At 27.5% G+C, this 22,057-nt stretch overlaps 1 long non-coding RNA gene across 1 annotated transcript; it reads left to right on the plus strand.

Moving 5' to 3' along the window:
* The first annotated feature begins 8,505 nt into the window (after positions 1-8,505).
* LOC114270268 (uncharacterized) lies at positions 8,506-9,396 on the plus strand. Its single transcript, XR_003631895.2, has 2 exons — positions 8,506-8,593; positions 8,846-9,396. It is a non-coding gene; the product is annotated as an uncharacterized LOC114270268 (long non-coding RNA).
* The last annotated feature ends 12,661 nt before the right edge of the window (positions 9,397-22,057 follow it).

Consider the following 22,057-nt stretch of genomic DNA (forward strand, 5'->3'; position numbering starts at 1 on the left):
TATGTTAAACAGATATAAACACAAAATAATGTAATGCACATATAATTAACTCAGGATTTCTTTTTATTTACTTGTTAATCATAATTAAGCATGGATTAACGTTAATCATGGATCAATGTTGTTACAAATCCTATGCTCTATAGGCTTATATCTTTCTAAGTCCTTACTTGGTTATACAAAAGTAGGCCTAGCCCATTACAATTTAAGCCCTCGGCTATAAAGGAATAAAACAAAATAAAGAAGCTCTTGCTTTCAAAAGTTCCTCCAAATAGCCTTGGAAGAGGCATGACACCAACGCCTGAAAATGTTTTTCCCAAATAGGGTGAGTCACTGCCCAGTAAGAATCATCTAACACAATATATGAGGTTTAGCAAAGATATAAGTATAATGTGTAGATACAATGCTTGTAATAAAACGTTCATATTTATATAATCATAACATACTGTGTTCACATCTTATTCCATTTTCCTTCAATTCATTTCAATTCATGGGCCTATTTCATTGTCACTCAACAACCCAACTGAGACTACAACTCAGTGGTTCTGTAATCACATAATTAATACACAAACACTTCAATCTGCCATTTTATGGATATTTTGTCTGCGGGATCAACACCCATGTATAATTTCTGGACTTTCACCCAGGATACTCCGACCAACTTAATTTCAATGGAGTCCATCCCCTCTCCTCCCAAACAATGGAGTATATCTCCTTTCTCCTCCCAAACAATCATACACATACAATGTATTCATAGACATAATCATACCTGGAGTACATCCCCTTGATTCTCTCAAACAATCATACATATACAATGTATTTAAAACATGATTATATTCAATGACAACCAACAATGGATTAGTTTTAATTCACCTAATCTTCATGCAATTTCTACAACAATCATAGATATCCTCCACGATAGCCTAATACAGTTATTCCTAAATAGATATTCAATCTCAAGATAGATAGTTTATTCAAAAATTTCCAAAGGGTGTGAGATAATACATACCCAACTTCCACCATTCATTTCAATATTCGCCCAATTTCATATTACCAATGTCAATTTCAATTATTTATACAAAATAACAATTTGATCCAATTAGGGAAATTTTTTTCCCTTTTTCCAAATAACAACCCAAGTACCAAAATTAACAATTTTGACACAATATAATCTCATATTCAAACCCCAAACCCATTTATTTCACATTCACTAAAAACCCCTCTTTTCATTTCACACCCAAACCTTAGGTTTCATTAAACTACTCCCAAATCTCACCATTGTTACACAACGACAAATAACTAAGCTAAAAATCATACGAAAGTGCAGAAAATCCCTATCTCAAGAAAAGAAGACGAGCGAAGTAAAGGTGAAACTCCAAAGATGCTCAAACCCAACTTTGTTCGAATCAAAACGAAGGTCTAGAGACGCTCTACTTTTTTCTCAAAGACACTAGGGTAGAGAACCCAAAGGACCTAAGTCAAAATGTAGAGAGAGAGAGAGAGAGTGTGTGTTTTAGAGAGAGAGAGAAAGAGTCAAGATTTAGATTTTTGAAAAGTTTTAGAGAGAGAAAATAATGAAAAGCGATATAAAATGTCATCTTCACAGACTGTTATACACGCAGTCCGCTCGGGCGTGGAAAGTGACGCTTGAGCGTCAGACGCAAAGTCCCGTTCAAGCGTGGAAAGTTACGCTTGAGCGTAGAATACATACTTCCAGAAGTTTTGCAGACGAAGGACATCGCTCGAGCGCAAGACTGGACGCTCGAGCATAGGAAATGCCGCTTGAGCGTAGAATACACTCTTTCAGTATTTGCAGATCTGCAAAAATACTGAGAGTTGGCAAATCCCGCTCGAGCGTAAGAATAGTTGCTCGAGCAGAGGAGCAAAATTTGTGAAGCTCGCTCGAGCATAAGATTGCCCGCTCGAGCGAAGAAGCCAAAATTTAGGCAATAAAGGTTTGGAAAAACAAGCAACCAACTTGTTTCAAACACACAATTACAACCCGATAACCAAAATAGAGGACGGACAAGGGAAACAAGATATGAATCACCATTCAAAACTGTACAAACCCGAGTCCGAAATACAACAAGTGACGGGTCAAAACCGGAATCGCTATATAGATAAAAGAAAATAAAAATGGGTAGATGAAAGAGAATGATTAAATTTGACTAAACTGAATACAGAAACGTGTGTGTAGGAGTTGTAGGAGGTATAAGTGATGGATATGAATGAATATAGATGTGGGAGTTGTGGGTGATGGATATAGGTAAATATGGATATAAATATATATTTTATTATTTATTTTTATTTTATATTTTATTATAGGGAGAGAGAGTGAAAATGCTTGAATAGTGGGAATATCATGGAGATCCTATGATCATCTCCAGCTGATGTATCGGTGTTGCTGTTGGTTACTGAAAGCAAGCAATCAAGTGACTCTAGAGAGTCTGTCGTTGAATCTCTGGCTTTTCCATCTTGTAACCCATTCATCGAAATGCCAAAATCACCCATTAGAGTACCCAATGAGTTCATCATCATGTAAGGCCTGTTAATTGGAGGGGAAGAAGAAGAACATAATTGTCCAATAGCTTCATGGCGCTGTAAAAAATTTGAGCTTTTTATTTTGTTTTATTAAATCAAAACAAAGATTTGGATATATATGTTTTTTTATTTTATTTTATAGATATAGATTAATAAATCATATATATATATATATATATATATATATATCTAAATTTATTGTTTTAATTATGTAAATCAATTATTTAATCTTTATCTTTATTTGTAGATCATGAAATTATTTTTTTATAAATTTTTATATGTTTATCTATAGGTAGAAATTTTAAAATTCAAATATTTCTATAGGTGGATACGGATGAATATAGATGTGGCAGTTGTGGGTGATGGATATAGATGAATATGGATATAAATGAATATTTTATTATTTTATTTTTATTTTATATTTTATTATATAGAGAGGAAGTGAAAAGGCCTGAATAATAGGAAGAGAAGTGAAGGGAGGTGCCACGTATTTTTTTATTTTTCTAAAATTATGAGAATTTAGAAATAGGGTTTTGGAGCCTTTTGAGAAAACACTACATTTGGTTATATATATAGTATATAGTATAGATAGATAGATGCTATAGTTAACACATTTCTAACCTTATGGCCTATACAAGATATTTATAAAAAAATAAAATAAAATAAAATAAAAACTTTCCAAACATGAGAGCATTGATAGTTACGTTGGAGGAAATTGAAAATTATTTGATTTGATTACAAGCATTGGATGAAGTGAAGCAACTCATTGGTAATGAAAATAATAAAGTTGGAACAACAATAACAACAGCAAAACAATAGTTGTGATGACAATGAAGTGGAGCAACAATGCAAAAATGAGAACAATTAAATCAACACTCCTCATAAGGTAAAATATCTCTCTTTTTTTTTTTTTTTTTTTTTTTAAGTTTATTTGTATGTAAAAAATGATAATGCTTTTTTTTTCCTTCTTTTTTTAAACAGGTACTTTTTGGGACATTTGGAGATGATAAGCGATATTTATTGAGTTTTAATTTATCAAATATAGATAGATTTGATTTATGACATTTAGTTTATTATTAGTTTTTTTAGAATATATAAGTTTTAAACATTAGATTCATTAAGAAACATCTTATTTATTGTTAATTTCATTAATTAGAAATCAAGTTTATTATTTCAAGAAAAATATATCAGTTTGATGATTATAACATTTTGTGAATATTCGTTTTGAAGTATTATTGTATTTACTTATGAAATTTGAGAAGATGATCTAAATGCATTATAATTCTAATTTTATAATTTAAATTAGAACTTAATGCATTATTAAAAAATTTATACATTATTAAATCAGTCCCGTGCATAGCATCGGTTTACCACTAGTAATATATATTACACCAAAGTGACTTTTCATCTTAGAGGCCCTAAGTGTTTCAAAACCTTAAATCTAATTTTTAAAATTTTTATTTTTATAAAAAAAAAATTAAAATATCTATTGGCTATTCGAAGGACATAAATATTAACCTTCAAATTATTTAATGCCAATATATTTCCGGTAAAAAGAAAGAAAGAACGAAAAAAAAACACACAATTCTCAACCTTCTCTCCTTCTCAAAATAAATCAAGCCTTTATTTAAAAAGAATATAAATCTCATACAATCTTTTCTCTCCTAAAATAAATCTAATGAAAAAAAAAACTCTCTCACCACCCATAAAATGTATACTATTAATGTATTTCACAATTGGTCTGATTTATATAAACATAAAATTAAGTCTAACATAAAATAAAAACTAAACCTTATATCTAGATTCTCTCTCTATTCCATAATTAAACACAATTTTATTCCCAAATAAATTTAAGCATATCTATACTATATATAATTTTTTTTTTTAAAATCTCATAATTTATTATTTTTATAATGATTCCATGATTTATAATTTAGAAAAGGAAAGATAAAAAAAAATTATTCTTGTGCATTCTTTCTCTAACCAATTCTTTCTTCTATCCAAAAATCATAGGCATCATACATTATACTTTTCCAAGTCATTCATGTCTTCCTCGTCCTATAAATATTACATTTATGGAACGATGAAACTCATTGTTTTTTAACTTTCTTTTTTTTAGACAATTTGGAGGTTAGTTTATGTTTAATTTATTGTATTCTTTAAACAAACTCTATTATCCTTTAGGTACACTATTTTTTCTTCTTCTTTTTTATCTATGACCATTTTTTTTTGTTTTTGTATTTCATATTTTGTATGTCATTTCTCCCTCTTCTCTACCAACTATTATTTGTTTTTTTGTTTATAACTATTTTTTGTTGGTTAATATTGTTTTACTAGAAATAAAAAATATCTCACTCATTATAAAGTGATAGATTAAAATCCAAACAAAATCATTATTAATAAGTTTTTTGTATTGATTTTATATTTGTATTTCATTACTTTTTAAAAAAAATCATGATATGTGTTATTTGACAGTTGGTGCAGAGCATTACTTCAAAGGCATATAATAGTTTTTCAAAGCTATAAAAAGAAAATATTAATTTTAATCAATTTTTTTCAAAACTATTAAAGGTATTAGTTAATTATTTAATTATTTATCTTTAATATATACAACTCTCTTCCTTTGTGGTACTTTTTTCTCTACTACACTGTGAGTTCATATGTTTTTAGAAAAAGATCATATATAATTTAAAATTTTGAATATTTTCATATAGAATGTTAAAAAGTAAATTTTGAAATTTAAAATATAACTATACAAGACCATATCCTTTTAAATTTAGCTATATTTATAATTAATTTTAATCTGTCTATTACCTATCCTTATTTATATTATTATATAAATAAAAATGTTTTACAATAATTGAAGTTCAAAGTCCAAATCTATTTTTTTTTTAAATTTAAAATTCTTAAAATGCATGTTGCAATATCATTAATTTTTTCCTATTATAGATTTTATTTTAAATCTTATAAGATTTGTTCAATGACTAATATTCAATTTTTGTTAAAAAACCCAATATATTCCTTCTAAAGGTTAATATAGCAAGTCTACAAAATCATATTTTAAAACTCAAAATTATTAATATTTTTATTTATTTATATTTTTGTTTTAAAATAAGCATGTTAAAGTATAAATAGATATCCGAATAAAATTATACTTATTAATAAATATGACACTAGTTTTAATTGTAATCACATCTTTTTAAAGTCTTTATTCATTTTTTAACCTTTTTTTTTGATATTTTAAATTACATATTACGATAATTTTTTCTTACTCATCAAGTTTTTAAAATTTCTTTAATTATTTCCCTTTCAAACCAATATAACAATTTTTTAAAATTCATATATTTTTATTCTAAAATAGTGAAATATTATAACTATGTCATTTTTTTTAATAAAAAAATATAATTTTAATTTTTAATTGTCAATACAATAATTTTAATCTATCTATACTATATGTTATAGTAAAGGAATATTTGAAACAAAACTCTTAAATTTATATATAAAATTTTATTTACAAGGAACAAAATACAATAAATTAAATATAATTATTATATTTTTAATAAATAATATATTATTTTATCTCGTGCATAGCACGAGTGACATGCTAATATATTATATAAGCAAAAAGAAGTTTCTAACCCATAAAGCCTCTAAGAGTTCCAAGTTTCCAATCTAAATTTCATAATTTTTTGATTTTTAAAATTTACGAAAATCTTCTATTGACTAGCTCTTATTCAAGCAAAAAAATAAAATAAATATCCCTTAATTTATGACTTTTAAATAGAAAGTATATGAAATATAAAATAATAATAAAAATAAAAATTATACTAATCTATTTCAAAATTCAAGTTTGAAGATCACTAAATATGGAAAGTAATCTATTAATTTAAATTTAAAATTTACACAATATAAATTTAAAATTATAATAATCTAGGGAAAATTAGTCTAAATTCCCTCTCCCATTTTTAGTAATGGAAGACATCCACAATATTATTTTTTGATGTCTAAGGTCCCTCCATCTATCACACAGAAATTCAGCCCCCTTACCTGAAATAACCTCATTCCTCCACTCTCCAATGTACTCATTCCCATTCCTCCAAACATGCCTACCATTACCGTCCTGCAAATTCGACCTCCATGAACCAACATAGACGTCGCCATTAGCGTAGTGTTTCTCGCCGAAGCCGTGTTTGTGATCGGAGGACCAGGAGCCGAGGTAGGAGTCGCCGTCGGAGCCGAAGAAGGTGCCGATGCCGTCCATTCGGCCGGCTTTGAAGTGGCCCTCGTAGGTGGCGTCGGAGGGCCAGGAGAAGTGCCCATGGCCGTTGGCTTTGCCTCGCTTCCACTCACCTTCGTACATGCATCTGTCGGACCACAGGTACTTGCCCTTGCCGTGGGGGACTTTTTATCAATTTGAGAAATTTTGGATGAAACAAGCGATACATGTGCAAGAAAGTGAGAATTTTCAGATTCTTGATGTAAGGATCTTTTTTGTGATTTTGAAATAATTTGTTTTAATCTACGTTTAATATCTGATATTTGTTATTTACAGGTTCGCAATTTTGAACTAACAAAAGTTAGCAGAACTAAATTTATGACTCCATCTGCATTTATATTTCTATATGAGAACCAGTTGTTCCTGACATTCAGAAACAGGATGGTGACTGTTTGGAACTTCCGTGAGGAGCTCGTAACTTCATTTGAGGATCACCTCTTGTGGCATCCTAATTGCAACACAAACAACATATATATCACAAGTGATCAGGATCTTATAATTTCCTACCGCAAAGCTGATTCAAATAATCCATTATCAGAAACAAATAGTAAATCACAATCACCTGAATTGAATTTTCTCTGGGTTGAAACCAGAGAAATTCTCTGGTTTTTGAACTAAATTTTCTCTAGATTTGTCCAAAGAAATTCTTTGGTTTTGAGCTGGAACCTGAAATGCTTAATTTGTATAAAACTCAATGTTTGTGAAATCAAATTCTGAAACCCTCTTGTTGAGAAGGAGAGAAATATTGATGTTGTTCGATTTCATCTCTCATTCTCTCCAGAGAAATTCTCATTCTCTAGATGAGAATTTCTCTGGAAAAAGCCAGAGAAATTTCCATAATTTGCTTGACACCAAGAGTGAAGGCAAGCAAAGCAACAAATCACAGAGTTATTTGTGAGAAAATTAGAGAAAATTCAACCCTAGAGAAATTTCAAAACATAGAAAATCAAAAAAATTGAACAAACCAAAGAAATTTGAAATTTCTCTGGATGGAAATTTCTCTGGTTGAAATTTCTCTGGACCAGAATTCCTCTGGATCAAATTGAGGGACCTTAGACATTATGAAAATATTAAATGTCCTTTATACTATAAAGTCTTAATACCAGGGACCCTAAAAAAAAAAACCCCAATAATCTATCCAAAGATTTATAAGTTTTACATACAAATTTAAAATTATCATAATTAGCTCATAAATTTTGTATTAAGGAGTAATGAGAGTCACGTTGAGCTTATTTATATATTTTACAAAAGAATAATTTTAAGAAAAGATATTATGAGAGTTTTAAAATTTCATACAAAATCTATATACTAATATAATTGTAAAACGTTGTCATCTTATTAAAGCTGAAAGTTGCAATTCTTTTTTTATTTTTTATTTTTTATTTTTTTGATTTTGTTTAATTTTTGTTAATATGTATTACAATATGATTGGTCAATAAATTAATTTTACATTCTTAAAATAAAATTTTAAATTTAGATTTTTCCTTAAATTATGTTATCAGAATAAGATCAATATGCATTCCTTAATTTATGCATCTTTTATTAAATTATAAAATAAAATTTTAAATTTAATTTTTTTTAAATTATGTTATTACAATTAGAATGAGATCAATATTCACATGTGTTATAATGATGTGTCATAATATTATTGATCTAAACATAATATGTTATTAAATATGCGTATTCAAATTAGGGAAATGTTTGGGACTCCGTTTCAGGATGACCCCCACACCCCAAAGTAATTCTAACCCTCTATGTATTTGTGGGGGTCTTGTAGAGGTGTGGATCTCAATCATTACTCATTCAAAATATTAAGAAAAAATTACTTATAAACCCCATATCCTGAGTATTTTTTTTTGTAAACCATTTAATCTTTTTTATATTTGGTATCATATCTTTGTTTGTTATATTATCTAGACATCCAGCAATTTCAATCCAATCAATCTCTTATGTTCATGTTATGTATATCTAGATAAATATGTGTGTATATATTGCAAATCTGAGGTGTTTGATCTCATCGTTTGATTGCAGAGCTTTGTGATCTTTTCTCCCCGGATCCAATGTTTTTGGTAGGATCGCTGTTACGTTTCGGATCTGTAATATTTTGGATACGAGGCGGCGCCAGCAGAGGAGAAGGAGAAGCCGAGGCGGCGGCGGCATAGCCGTGGGGAGCCATACCAGCGACGTTGCTGATGTTTGATGTTTACTGATGATGTTGATTGGTCCACCATTGTTGATTGGTTCGTTTTCAATGAATTGGCTTCAAAATCCCACATTTTAATTATATTCTATTTGGGTTTTTCTTACTGGGTTTGGATATATATATATATATATATATATATATTTAATCTTTCTCTTCGTTCCTGGTGGGTACACTTCATTAAATAGTTGATTGATGTTGTTGATGTTGTATATGTTTTTAATCTTTAGTTACAATGTTTGGGAACTGTTTATTGATGATGTTTGATGTTTCACAATGTTGCTGATTAATGTTGAAGATGTAGTTGATGTTGATGATGTTTGATGTTTATAATGTTGATGATATAGTAAGGTTGATGATGTTGATGATGTTTGTTGATGATGATATAGTTGATGTTTGATGTTGTTGATGTTTGATGATGTTCACAATGTTTTGGTGATGTTGATGATGTTTGATGATGCTCACAATGTTTGATGATGTAGTAGATGTTTGATGATGCTGACGATGTTGATGACGTTGTTGATGTTTGATGATGTTGATGATGTAGTTGATATTGCTGATGTTCAGAAAGGAGAGAAATCTAAAAAAGGTTTATAGTGAGCTTTTAACATTTAAATAGGACTTATTAGTCTACAAAATAAAAGGCAGGACCAAATGGTTTAACAAATTAAAATTTGAAATTTATTGGTGTTTTGTCCATATATTAATTGCTATTAAAAAATTATATTTTTATGTTTTGTCATTTTCGGTTTTAAATTTTATAATTTTTTTTTTAAACCTTCTAAACTACAAGGACTTAAAGAATAAATTTTTTTAATACCAATATTTTTATGGGGGATGCACCAATAAATCCCAAATTAATAACTTATGCACTGTTTAGTCCTAAAAGTTTTCTTATAGACTGAAAGGTCCCATTACAATGTTAATAACATCAGATACAATGTTAATAACATCAGAGTCATGTTACAAACATTGGATTTCAAACATCTAATGTTCATCAAATTTCAATAATGTTTGAAAATATAGGATGAAAAACATCTAATGTTCATCAGATTTCAATAAATTTTGAAATTATAGAATGAAACATCAGATCATTTACATCATTCACATCATGTTGATGTAAAAATGGGACTAAATGGAGCATAAGAAAACTTTTAGGACTAAATGGTTCAACGTTTCAAAAACTAGGACTTATGGGTAAATTTTCCTATTTTTTTTAACAAAAGACAAAAATATTAAGAAAATGAATGACTTTTTTAACAATTACCAAACATAATGGATTCTATTAAGTTTTTTTTTTTTTTTTAATCTCAATTGTCAATTAAATAAATTAAAATAAAAAAATAATTTTTTTTGGCTTAAATAGTTAAGAAGTGTCTTTTGCTAAAATAAAATACCAATAAACATTTTTTTTTATTATTAAAAGTGATAGTTGGTGAAATTTATTTATTTTTATATAATAAAAAAAAAATGGGAGTGACACGTAATAATTTATTATTTAAGTAATACTACAAATCCACACTTTCACCCACAATGATGTGGTAAGAGAGTTGGATCTCACAGCAAATTAAGATGACACATATGATACCATATCATTGTAGGTACAATCGTGAGTCTTGAACATTTTTCTTATTGTTGATCTAGACTTTTTGTAGTACTTGTGAAACTAATTGTGATAGAGACCTCTATACATACATAACCCCCACTACTCCTACTCTCATCCGAACCACTCATAATGTGGGGTCCATACATACATGAGTGGACACTACACACACATCAATGAGTGGACACCACACACACATAAAGGGTCAAGATCAAATTGGGAGTCATGGAACCCCCAAAAAAGGATCAAATTGGGAGTCATGGAACCCCCAAAAAAGGGGTCCCAAACATTTCTGCTTGTGAAACATGGTGATCCTGTTATTTTTTATTTTTTTTAAATCTCAATTGTCAATTAAATAAACTAAAATAAAAAATTTATGGCTCAAAGTGCAAAAAAGTAACTTTTGCTAAAACAAATATAAGTAATGTTATTTCTCTAATAAAAGTGATGGTTCATGAAATATCTTTTCTTTATTTTTTTTTGAAAAATGAGGGTTATAGGTGATAATTTATTGGGTCATCTTGAATTAATTGTTTTAAGATCAAATGAGAATACCATTATAAATTTTCTTATTACCTTCTTTTTTTTTTTATTATTCAGATACTTTTATTTTGTAAGAAATTTAATTTTATTATATTTAAATATTTTATTGTAATTTTTAAATTAAAAATTATTTTTGAAAAATGATATTTAAATTATTTTATGTCATTATAAAATACAATTTTTTTTAATATCAACTTATTCGATGATCTCTTTCTAAAAGGTGTATTTGCTTTTCTTCATTAATATTTAATTTTTAATTAATCTTATTTATAATTAAAAAAATAAATTAGCAAATAATTTTATATATTTACATACACAATTTTGTTTTGATCGCTCGGATTATTCGATGTCTCTACCCACATTCATTCAAATTTAATCGAATTTTTGAATTTTACATAGGTTCTTACCGAATTAAAAATTATGTTACCTAATCTTTAAAAATTTATAAACTTAAATTAAAAATTAATACATGAATTATGATAAAATTGTAGATATTAAATTGTAAGTTTCAATATTTTTTTATTTTCATAATTTACATACAAAAATTTAATTATTTATATTATTTTACATAAATATATTTTATTTATTTTTTAACATCCCGTGCATAGCACATTTGACGAAAGAGATGCTTGGTTTGTTTCAAATTTTGATTTCTTTCAATTTTTTCTTTAAAAAAGTAAAGCATTTGTATACAAAACAATCACATAACGGTGCAGATAAGACAAATACGAGATGGGGATGGCTCACATTCCTATGAATATTCTGTATTTTTTTTTGTAATTAATTAATTAATATATAGCTATATATAAATATAATTACTTATTGTTGTTTGGTACACGAAGTGTATATTGGCCCTGTTTGATAGGGTTTATTTCTAGCTTATTTTAGTTTTTAGTTTAATTTAAACTATTTTGATGTGTTTAGTTCAGCTTAACAATACAGCTTATAACTTTTTGTAAGTCAAAAATTAATTTATTCTTTAAGTGGGAGAAGAGAAGCTTAATTTATAAGTCAAAAATCAACGTATATTTATAATTATAAACTATAAACTGTTAAGATATAAGTTATAATCACTCTCTCACAACTTTATCAAATGGGCCATTATTGTGTTCCAAAGTCGGCAAATAAAGAAAGAATACGAGTTAGAACGTGGTGGTGGCTTCTTCACCTTTCGTGCTATATTCTCCGCGTTGAACTTTTTCGTCCCTCCCCACACTGTTTGGAAACTTCTATGCGTGTTTAATTTTTTTTTCTTTCTATTTTTTATTTATTTTTAGTAATCTTTTTTTAAAAAATAAAATTAATTTTTTTTTAATCTTTTCAGTCCAATCTAGAAACTAAATTTATATTCAAAAATTTTAAAAAGTTAAAATAAAGTATAAAAAAAAAATCTAGTTTTAGAAAACTGTTTTTAAAAAATTCTACTTTTTTATTTTTCGTATTTTAATGTTTTCAATGAATTTTTTAATATGTTAAGCAATTTTTTTTTTAATTTTTAGACAAACCTAACAAAAACACACTTAAAAATTAGGGAAAATTGGTCTAGGGTCCTTCCTCCACTTTTCGTAATGGAAGAGATCCACAAAATTATTTTTTGATGTCTAAGGTCCCTAAACATATATCAGATAAATTTGTCTCTCTTCCTCGCATACCAGAAACCCCTCTCTCATTCTCACCCAAAAATGGCGTCAGACATTCTCGTGGAAAGATTAATCATTGCCATTACAAAACAAAATCAAAATATACACACAGAGAGAGAGAGAGAGGGGTTTTGTAGCAGTTTTTGTGGTTGATTATGAAAAGGAACACAAGAGGAGGCGGAGCTATATATATATATATGTATGTGGCAGAGGCGCAAAGCTTAGATCCTGTGCAAAGGCGCAAAGCTATGGATCTAGATCCTTCAACGAAGTTAACTTAGATCCTTCAACGAAGTTATGGATCTAGATCTTAGCAGGGGCGCAAAGCTTCAGTGATGGAGTGTTCTTGGAGGACAAGAGGTAAGAAGCTTCACTGTGCAAAGGTAGAAAAAAGTGATGAAAACAGGAGAGATGAAAATATATGTATATATATATATAAATATATCTCCAAACCACAAGTTTATCTATCTATGTTTATTTTCTCTCTGTGTTTTGGGAAAATTGGTTCTTTGGCTGTAAGTTCGGTTTGTAAAATTGTTCCGGCACTCTCGATATATCCCCAGAGAAATTCTCTGGGTTTGAACTAAAATTTCTCTGGATTGAACTAAATATATATGTTGTCCAGGAGTACTTGATAATATGTAATCGTGAAAGGTCCAATTTTTAGCTCTGTATGTAATTGCATTTGTTTTAAATTATTTTGATTTTCTTTCTGGATTTTGAACTCTACTGTACTTGTGTGATGCATCATTGTAGTGAAAATGCAACATGAAATTGTTTTGCATCTGTTTTGTACTAGCCTTAATAATGTAATAAGTTTTGTGCTGATGCAAAGAGGTTGATTGGTAGGAGGTTCACTCCAGAGAAATTTGAAAATTTCTCTGACTTCGCAGGCCTTCTCACAAAATTACCACTCCAGATAAATTTGAAAATTTCTCTGACTTCATAGGCCTTCTCACAAAATTACCACTCCAGAGAAATTTGAAAATTTCTCTACAACCTCCTTCACTTGTGCATGTGTTAAGCACTGGACCAATCGACTTGCCAAAACCTGGGGCATAGACATATATGAATGAGAAAGTATGCAAACGGGACACCAACAAAATTGCAGCATAGATACAAGGGTAGGTGTGGGTTCTACACCACTTTGTTCTGTGAATTTTTACTGTATCCGTAGCAAAAATTGTTGAGAGATTATCCTTAATTATGTTGAGAATAAGAGTGTAATCCAGAAGATCATGACATTTTTTAGAAATCTATTATCAATAATTCTGTATCATGGAATCCACCTACTAAACTCCAACACTAGCATGTGTTGAATTATGTAATGTCAGAGCATTTATTCTATGTTGGTCTGGCATTGCTTGAAAAATGTTGCTCTTCAAAAAAATTTATTTTTAATTAAAAAAATTCAGATATTTGTAACCCAAAGCTGTAGAAGATGCAAAAAATAGAGTAAAGAGTCATAAAAGACCAAAATGCAAGTATGAATCATCTGAACAATAATCTAGAAGAAAGACATTGAGATTGTGTCAGTTGAAATACAAAACTAAAAGATCTATTGGAACTGTAGCTGTAACTACATTTGTGTACAAACATCTCAAGTTTTTTATCGTTAACATTACAAGAAATTGGAATCATTTGATTGCCATTAACCAGAGGTATTTTCCAGTCTCTGACAAGCCAGAGAAATACTCAGATTTTTCCAGAATTTCTCTAGTGCTGGTAAGTTGTCATTGTTATCCCATTCTAATGTTGCTTACATATTACAATGTGGAATTTTTCCAGTTGAATTTAGTTGAACAATGTTGCTTACCTAATGAATCATAATGATTTGGATGTGAATGAGAAGAAAAGTAGAGAAACTCATCCAGAGAAATTTCTCTGGGCCAGAATTTCTCTGACCAATTTTCTCTACACTGAAATTTCTTTGGACTGAAATTTCTCTGGGCCAAATTTCTCTAGACCAATTTTCTCTGGACTGAAATTTCTCTGGACTGAAATTTCTCTGGGCTAAATTTCTCTGGACCAATTTTCTCTGGACTGAAATTTCTCTGGATCAAGGTTGAGGGACCTTAGACATTATGAAAATATTGTTGAGGGACCTTAGACATTATGAAAATATTTGGTGTCCTTTATGCTATAAAATCATAATACCAGGGACCTTAAAAAAAAACCCCTAAAAATTATAATATTTGTGAAAAAAATCTTTAAAAAATACATAAATACCAAAAAAATACAAAAAAAATAAGAAAATTTAGTACATTTTCATATTTTTGTGTATTTATTAATTTTTAAAAATATTTTTTTACAAATATTTTATTATTTAGATACATCTAAATAAAGTGCATCTAGAAAGTAAATAAAACTACTTAAAATTTAAAAAATATTCACTAAAAACAAAAAAACACGAAAAACAAAAACTCAGTTTTCAAAAAATTGAATTCAGAAAACTGAAACTAAATATTATTTTTTTCTTATTTTTATCTTTTCTGATTTTTTTTTAAAATTTGAAAATTATTATTTTTTAATTCATCTAGTTGAGTGAAATCTAAAATTTTATTTTATTTTATTATTTTAAAAAAAGCTCACTAAAAATAAAAATGTGAATATAATTTTAGCAAACATAATTTTTATACATTTTTTTTTTCTATCATAAGGTACTAGTATCATTTTTAAAATTGTAAGTTATAATTTTTTAGGGCTTTAAATGTAGGAAAAATTAGTGAATCATCTCTCTCTAAGATTTTTTTTATTAGTTAACATCTCTCGATGAAATTTCTCTATGATTTACTAGAAAAATTTTAAATTTTCTTTGTGAAATCAGATAAATTTCTCTGTGAAAATTGAAATTTCTTTATGTTAGAGCCAAAAATCGGGCTGAAATTTCTCTGAGTCGAATTTTCTCTGTGAAAGTGTTGAGAGACCCCAACTACTATAAAAATATTGTATATCTTTTATCTTATAATATTGTAATATCATGAACCTTAAAATTTTTTTCCCTTAATACAAAATAATAAAAAATTTAAACATTTTTCTTATTTATTGATGAAACACTTTATGCTGTGCTTGTGTAATATGTTACACATAAATTATTTTACTATTATTGTTTAAGTCATGCTATAAATTCAGAATTATATACTCATAATTTATTCAGAATTTACAATATGCGATTAAAATTTTTATTATACATATGGACTTCACTATGCAGTCATTCAATCTCCATGGTTGATCTATTTTCTAGGTAATTCTAGATAGCTATTTTCTGGATTTATAGACTAATTCTTATTATATTACACATAAATGTTCCACACCAAATTGTTGCTTCAATTCCACAGAACATTATTGTACTCTCCTTCTTGGGAAATTCTACATTACCTGGTCGTGCCATGGAACCGACAACATTATTCAGAGTTACCAACTACCTTTCAATATGTTTAGTTTTAATTTTTTGAATTTAATTTTTTTAAATTAAATTTTTTATTTTTAGTGAATATTTTTAAAATTTAAGTAATTTTTTTTTTTACTTTCTTAGATGCGCACAAGAATATGAAAAATATACTAAATTTCATATATTTTTAGTATTTAGTGAAATTTCGAAAGAATTTTTTTCACAAATAGGATGTAATTGGTTTGTTTTTGAGAGATAAATTTTCAAAAAAAAAATTTGGGGAAAGAGTTTAGAATTTTTTTTGATTTGTTTGGTTGGAAATAGTTTTGGAGTATGAGAGTTTGGGATGATTTGATATTTTGTTGTAGTTGAGTAGATGTATGTGAGAAAAAAAGTGATTGAGAAGGAGAGATGAGAGAGAAAAAATGATTTTGAGAATTTTTTTTTTTAAATCACTGAACCAAACAAAATTTTAGAAATTTTTCTCCAAAATTTGTTTATCAAAAACGAACTAAACAAGGCTTTTTTTTAAATATATTTATGTTAGATGTATTTAAAAATTAAAAAAATTACTTAAAATATTAAAAAAATTTAGTAAAAACAAAATAATATGAAAAATAAATATATCAGCAATGAGCGCTAATTAAGAAACTCTAATGATGTGGCTGCTAAAAAAACCAAAGCAAAGATACATACGTCACATCATAAATGAAACTACTTGTTTAAAGCTCCTTTAGAGTTCAAGAATTGAAATTTTAAAATATTTTTCTATATACCATGGGTTATTTTAGAAAAATAGTTATAATTGATTTTTTTAGTTAAAAGTTGATTACAAACTGATTATAATCAATTTTTTATGAAAAAAATAAATAAATTATAATCTAAGAAGTAAATTATAACTTACACTAATCTGGCAGAGAGAAAGGAAGGTAGTGCTTGGCCGTTGATAAATCCATGATCTGATTGATATCCATCTGCCTCTGCCTCTGCCAAACATGGTGGATTGCCACTAATGAAATCCAACGGTTGAATTTCATGGGTGGAACCACGCTGCACGGTGACAACAACTTTTCCATTGGGATTTAAATACATAAAAAAATAAAAAATAATAATAATATGCCGCGTTGTTGACGATACATTGGATTGAAGACACGTGGCCTCCAAAACGATGAATAAAAAAGACCAGCACAACCAGGCACCTGTGTTGATAGTTTCAAGTCAAGAATTTAAAAAGGTCGTAAAAGCCAAAAAAAAATATTGACTATAAAGTCGTTAGGTATTGATATTTTCAGTAAATTTTTTTGAGTTAAAATTTTTTTAATTTGCAATTAAAAAGTTACTTTGATTTGAATTTTTTTAGTTATTTTGACTTTTGTTAAAAAAAATAAATTAATTATAATTTAAATATAACATTTTATCTCATTAATTTATCTAACTTATTTTATTTTTATTTATTTATTTTTTAAAACTTTTTTAACTTAACTAAAATTAGTTAAACGAAGCCTAAACGACACGAATTCAAATCATATGATTAGTCCAACGCAGACGATGAAAATTCCACTACATCTGATCTACCAGAATGCTGCTCAATTAAACTTTCTTTATTTCGACAAGCAAAATATTTTTTAATCAAATTCGGAGATACTTTCATGTATTTTAGTGCCATCTTAAAATTAATGCGTGAGTTAGTACTATTTTGAAAAGTGAATTAAAAGTTACTTTTTAACTTTTAACTTATTTTTTTTTCTCATAAAAAAGTTAAAAAAATTTAAAAAGTAACTTTTAATCATCTTTTTAAAATTATTGTATTCAGGAACATAAGTCTAGGGGCAAGTATTTATACTAAAATTTGTTTTGAAAAACAAAAATATAGATTACGATATTAATTTATATTACATAAGAAATAAAAAAAAATAACACCAATATATATGTGTGCTTTCGTATATGAATAATGTTATATGCACTAATTAGTCTACTAACTAATATATCAATTGATGATGTGGCATAATTTAAGAAGATTTTGATATTTGTAATTTAATTAATGAGTGAGGTCAATAATAATATCACAATTATTATTGGTATACTAATTAATACACTAATTGATGCATGTAGTATTGCCATTCTTGTATTTATAATACATATTTTCTAATATTTACATTGAATTACAAATCCATTTTTCTTATATTAATGGCATTCATGTGTAGTGGTTATTTTCTTATACAACATATTGTCTTGGAAAATACTGTTCAATGAGCTTTGCATTTTATCTTTATCAATCAAGTTAAGATACAGCAAGACTATTTAAACTTCTAAAAATATATAGAGAAGGTGAGTCCATATAATTTAGAAATAATTAATAGTAAATACTAATGTAATAAGAAGATTTTTTGACATCATAAGAGGGTCGACCGCCTTACTTGCTACCCTTAGGTCTATCCCCAATTGTATTAATGATGGTAGAGGTGATTGGGTGGTGGTGATGGGTAGCGTTTTTTTTGTTGATTTTTATTTTTCATCGAACAAAATGTCAAAATAAAAAAATGTTTTTGCGGAAACATTAGACAAAAACGTATTCATTACTGTTCCTCAAAAAACATTACTATTCCTTGTGTGGTTGACACATTAGCCGCCCCAAAAAATGCTAGATTTAATTTATTTTATGACATATTCACATTAATGTCACATCAAAATGTGAGTAATTTTTACAATCAAAAATAGGTAAGGAATGTTTAATTATGGAAAATGTTTGGGATTCTACAAAGGAGGACCCTCATGACTCCACTGATGTATTGACCATTAATGTGTTTGAATTTTTTTTCTATCTCTAATAATGACATGAATGGTTCAAATCATTTTGAGAGTTATAGAGATTGTGTTTTGTAAGGGTTTCTATTATACTGTTTAATTATTTAACTAATTGGTTACGAAATTTGTTTAAAGTCCTTGCACGAACTTAGAATTCGACTCTCTCTCTCTCTCTTAAGTTTTTATTTATTTATTGTATTAAGTTTGTTGTATGATTTTAGTTTTGTGTTTCCAAACTTTATACATAATTAAATAGTTAATTTGATGTGTTTTTATGATATTTATGGTCCGTTTATTTTTGATGTAAAATATTTTATCCAATTTAAAAATAATATTTTCCAAATGACTTTAGTTTCCGAAATCCGTAAGTTAATTGTGGGTCACTCAGGTTGGAAAGTTCAAGAGTAGAGGGAGTCAAGTTGTCTTGGCTAAAGACATTGAGATTTGATTTGAAAATATTTTTTTGAATATTGACCAAACATCCAAAAATAAAATTAACAACTATTTTTATTCATAAAATTCTTTTACACGAAAAATAATTTTTTTTAAAAATATTTTACATTGAAATAAACGGAACTTTAATGAAGCTATCAAAAAAAAAAAATGTATAACGTTATTAATTAGTGCCCCATGATCACTTGCTATCATTCAAAAAATGATTAACAAAAATAATCAATTGGCACACTTAATCCGTCTGTGATTAAATTTATGAAAGGATTCATATGTACACCCAACATTTATAGGAAAACCAATTAATATCAATGTTAAATAGGGAAAGACACAATAGTATGTACCATAGGTGCCAATTGTTCATACGATATTTTTTTTAATTTAACTAAAAATTTGAGTAAAAGTTTGATTTGATACGATACACTCCAACTCTTTCGTCAAATCTAGCCGGTCGACCAGTTAGAATAAATTTTCATCAAATTCATTCTAAAATCGGGACTAGTTAGAATAAATTTTCATCAAATTTATCGAAAAACCGATTGTTCAAGAGGACATCTGGGCAGATGTCCAACCCAACAGTCACCTACAAATTTGATGAAAGGATAAATGTTTTATTCATTTGATGAAAAAAGTACCACTTCCTTCATTTGATACCAAACTGATGAAACGGTTGAGGCATTATTTTTATCAATTTTTCATCAAATATAAATTTGATGAAAGATTTGATGAAGGATTGGAGATGGTCTAACTAAAGAATAAAATGACATAATTTTATACTTTTTGATTAGAAAAAAAACTAAACGCTACATGAGGTATAAATATTTTATAAGTCATAACTAAAACAATATCAAAGCGAATTATACTAATGCTCTCTGTAGTTTGGGATTTGTGCCACTTTACTCCCTGACTTTTCCATTGTAATATATTTGACCATAAATTTTAAATCTCGTTCCAAATAAAATTGAAGACACCGTCGCTCCATTTCAAGGACAAAGTTTTCAATTTGATAAAATATAAACTAATTTGACAAAAATAAATGTCAAAAAATTATTTTTGAATTTTAAAAAATTATTTATACCCACCAAAGATAAAATAACATAAAAATGATAAATTTTTATATTTTTATTTCTTTATCAAATTAATTTTGGTATGTGTTTGGATGATGATCATGTAATCAGTGGTTATTTTTGTTGATGGTAGATATTTTTTAATAGCTATCATGTAATGTATTATTATTGGACTTTTAATGTATAATCGATATGTTTATGAAATATTTTTAGTTTTAGATTTTTTAATTTAATGGATTGGTTTAATAATAATATTAAATTTGTCGCCATATGTGACTTTTGAAAAAATAAAAACTAATTTAATGAAAATAAATATCAAAAAAAATTATTTTAAAAATTTATTTCTACTTTTTCAAAAGATAAAATTATATAAAAATGGTGTGTTTTTGATTTTTTCACCAATTTAATTTTTAATGTTTTAGAAAAATGAAAATAGATTATGAAAAGCAAACCAAACAGAATTTTAGAACCAATAATGTTTTAGCATTATTTATTAAAAAAAAAGTCATTACATTTCAAACAACATGTAAGTTAACCAACACAAAATAAATTATATGACGACTTTGTTCTTGAAATAAATCGTTTGCAAATGAAACATTTTTTATTATCCTATTTGAAATAAGATTTAACATTTAGGATTAAAATTATTTTAGGATAAAAAAAGGAGAAGAAGATTAAATTTCAAAGCTTGTGCATGTCGACTAATTCATTTGGGAAACAACGTGCCAAGTCGCAGTGTTTCTTCCAAGTAAGACTAGATGCTCATTTTTCTTTCTATCATTTTTCCTTCCTCAGTAACAATTTGATGAAGAAAATGTCTTCTTATGCTATGATAATCCTATTTTATTGACATATTTCTGTTAACTATATAATTTGTTATCACTATCCAAAATAATAATAATAAAAAAAAGATAATTTGGCAGTGGCATGTGTCATTATGTGTTATATGTGGTGTTTTATTTGTTGGCATTATCACGTGAATAATATTACATGATATTCCAAAACTAGTTAATAATTATTCATTAAAAAATAAACATGAATGATAAGATCTATTAAATTAAGAGTCAGACTTTTCTCTAGTCTAAGATCGAATTGGAGCGTGCTGTTAGGCCCATGGAGGCCCATCAAGGATCATGTTTCGATGATCCGAAACGTTCAATGTGTAGTACTCTTTGAGTATTTCATCCACACAAAAAATCACATTAATCAGATATTGACAACCACTTGATCAAAATATATTTATGTCAAATGTAGATATGATTTTAAAAAAAATTGTTGACAGAAATCTAATCCGATTAAATAATTATTGATATCCGATCAATATCATTTTTTACAATAACAAAATACTCGGCAAGTTCTATACATTAAGTGGTTTGGATTATCCAAACAAGACCCGTGATAGGTACCATGGGCCCAAATAGCATGGTCCATTTGAGAGAATCTAATTCCTTAAATTAATGTAAATAATGACACATAACATGATGCAACAAAATTTATGTATTTGGAAAAATTAAATTTTAGCAAAAAAGCTATTCACACACTTC

This window comes from Camellia sinensis, chromosome 3 (assembly GCF_055761805.1).
Source record: "Camellia sinensis isolate YWXY chromosome 3, ASM5576180v1, whole genome shotgun sequence".
NCBI lineage: Eukaryota > Viridiplantae > Streptophyta > Magnoliopsida > Ericales > Theaceae > Camellia > Camellia sinensis.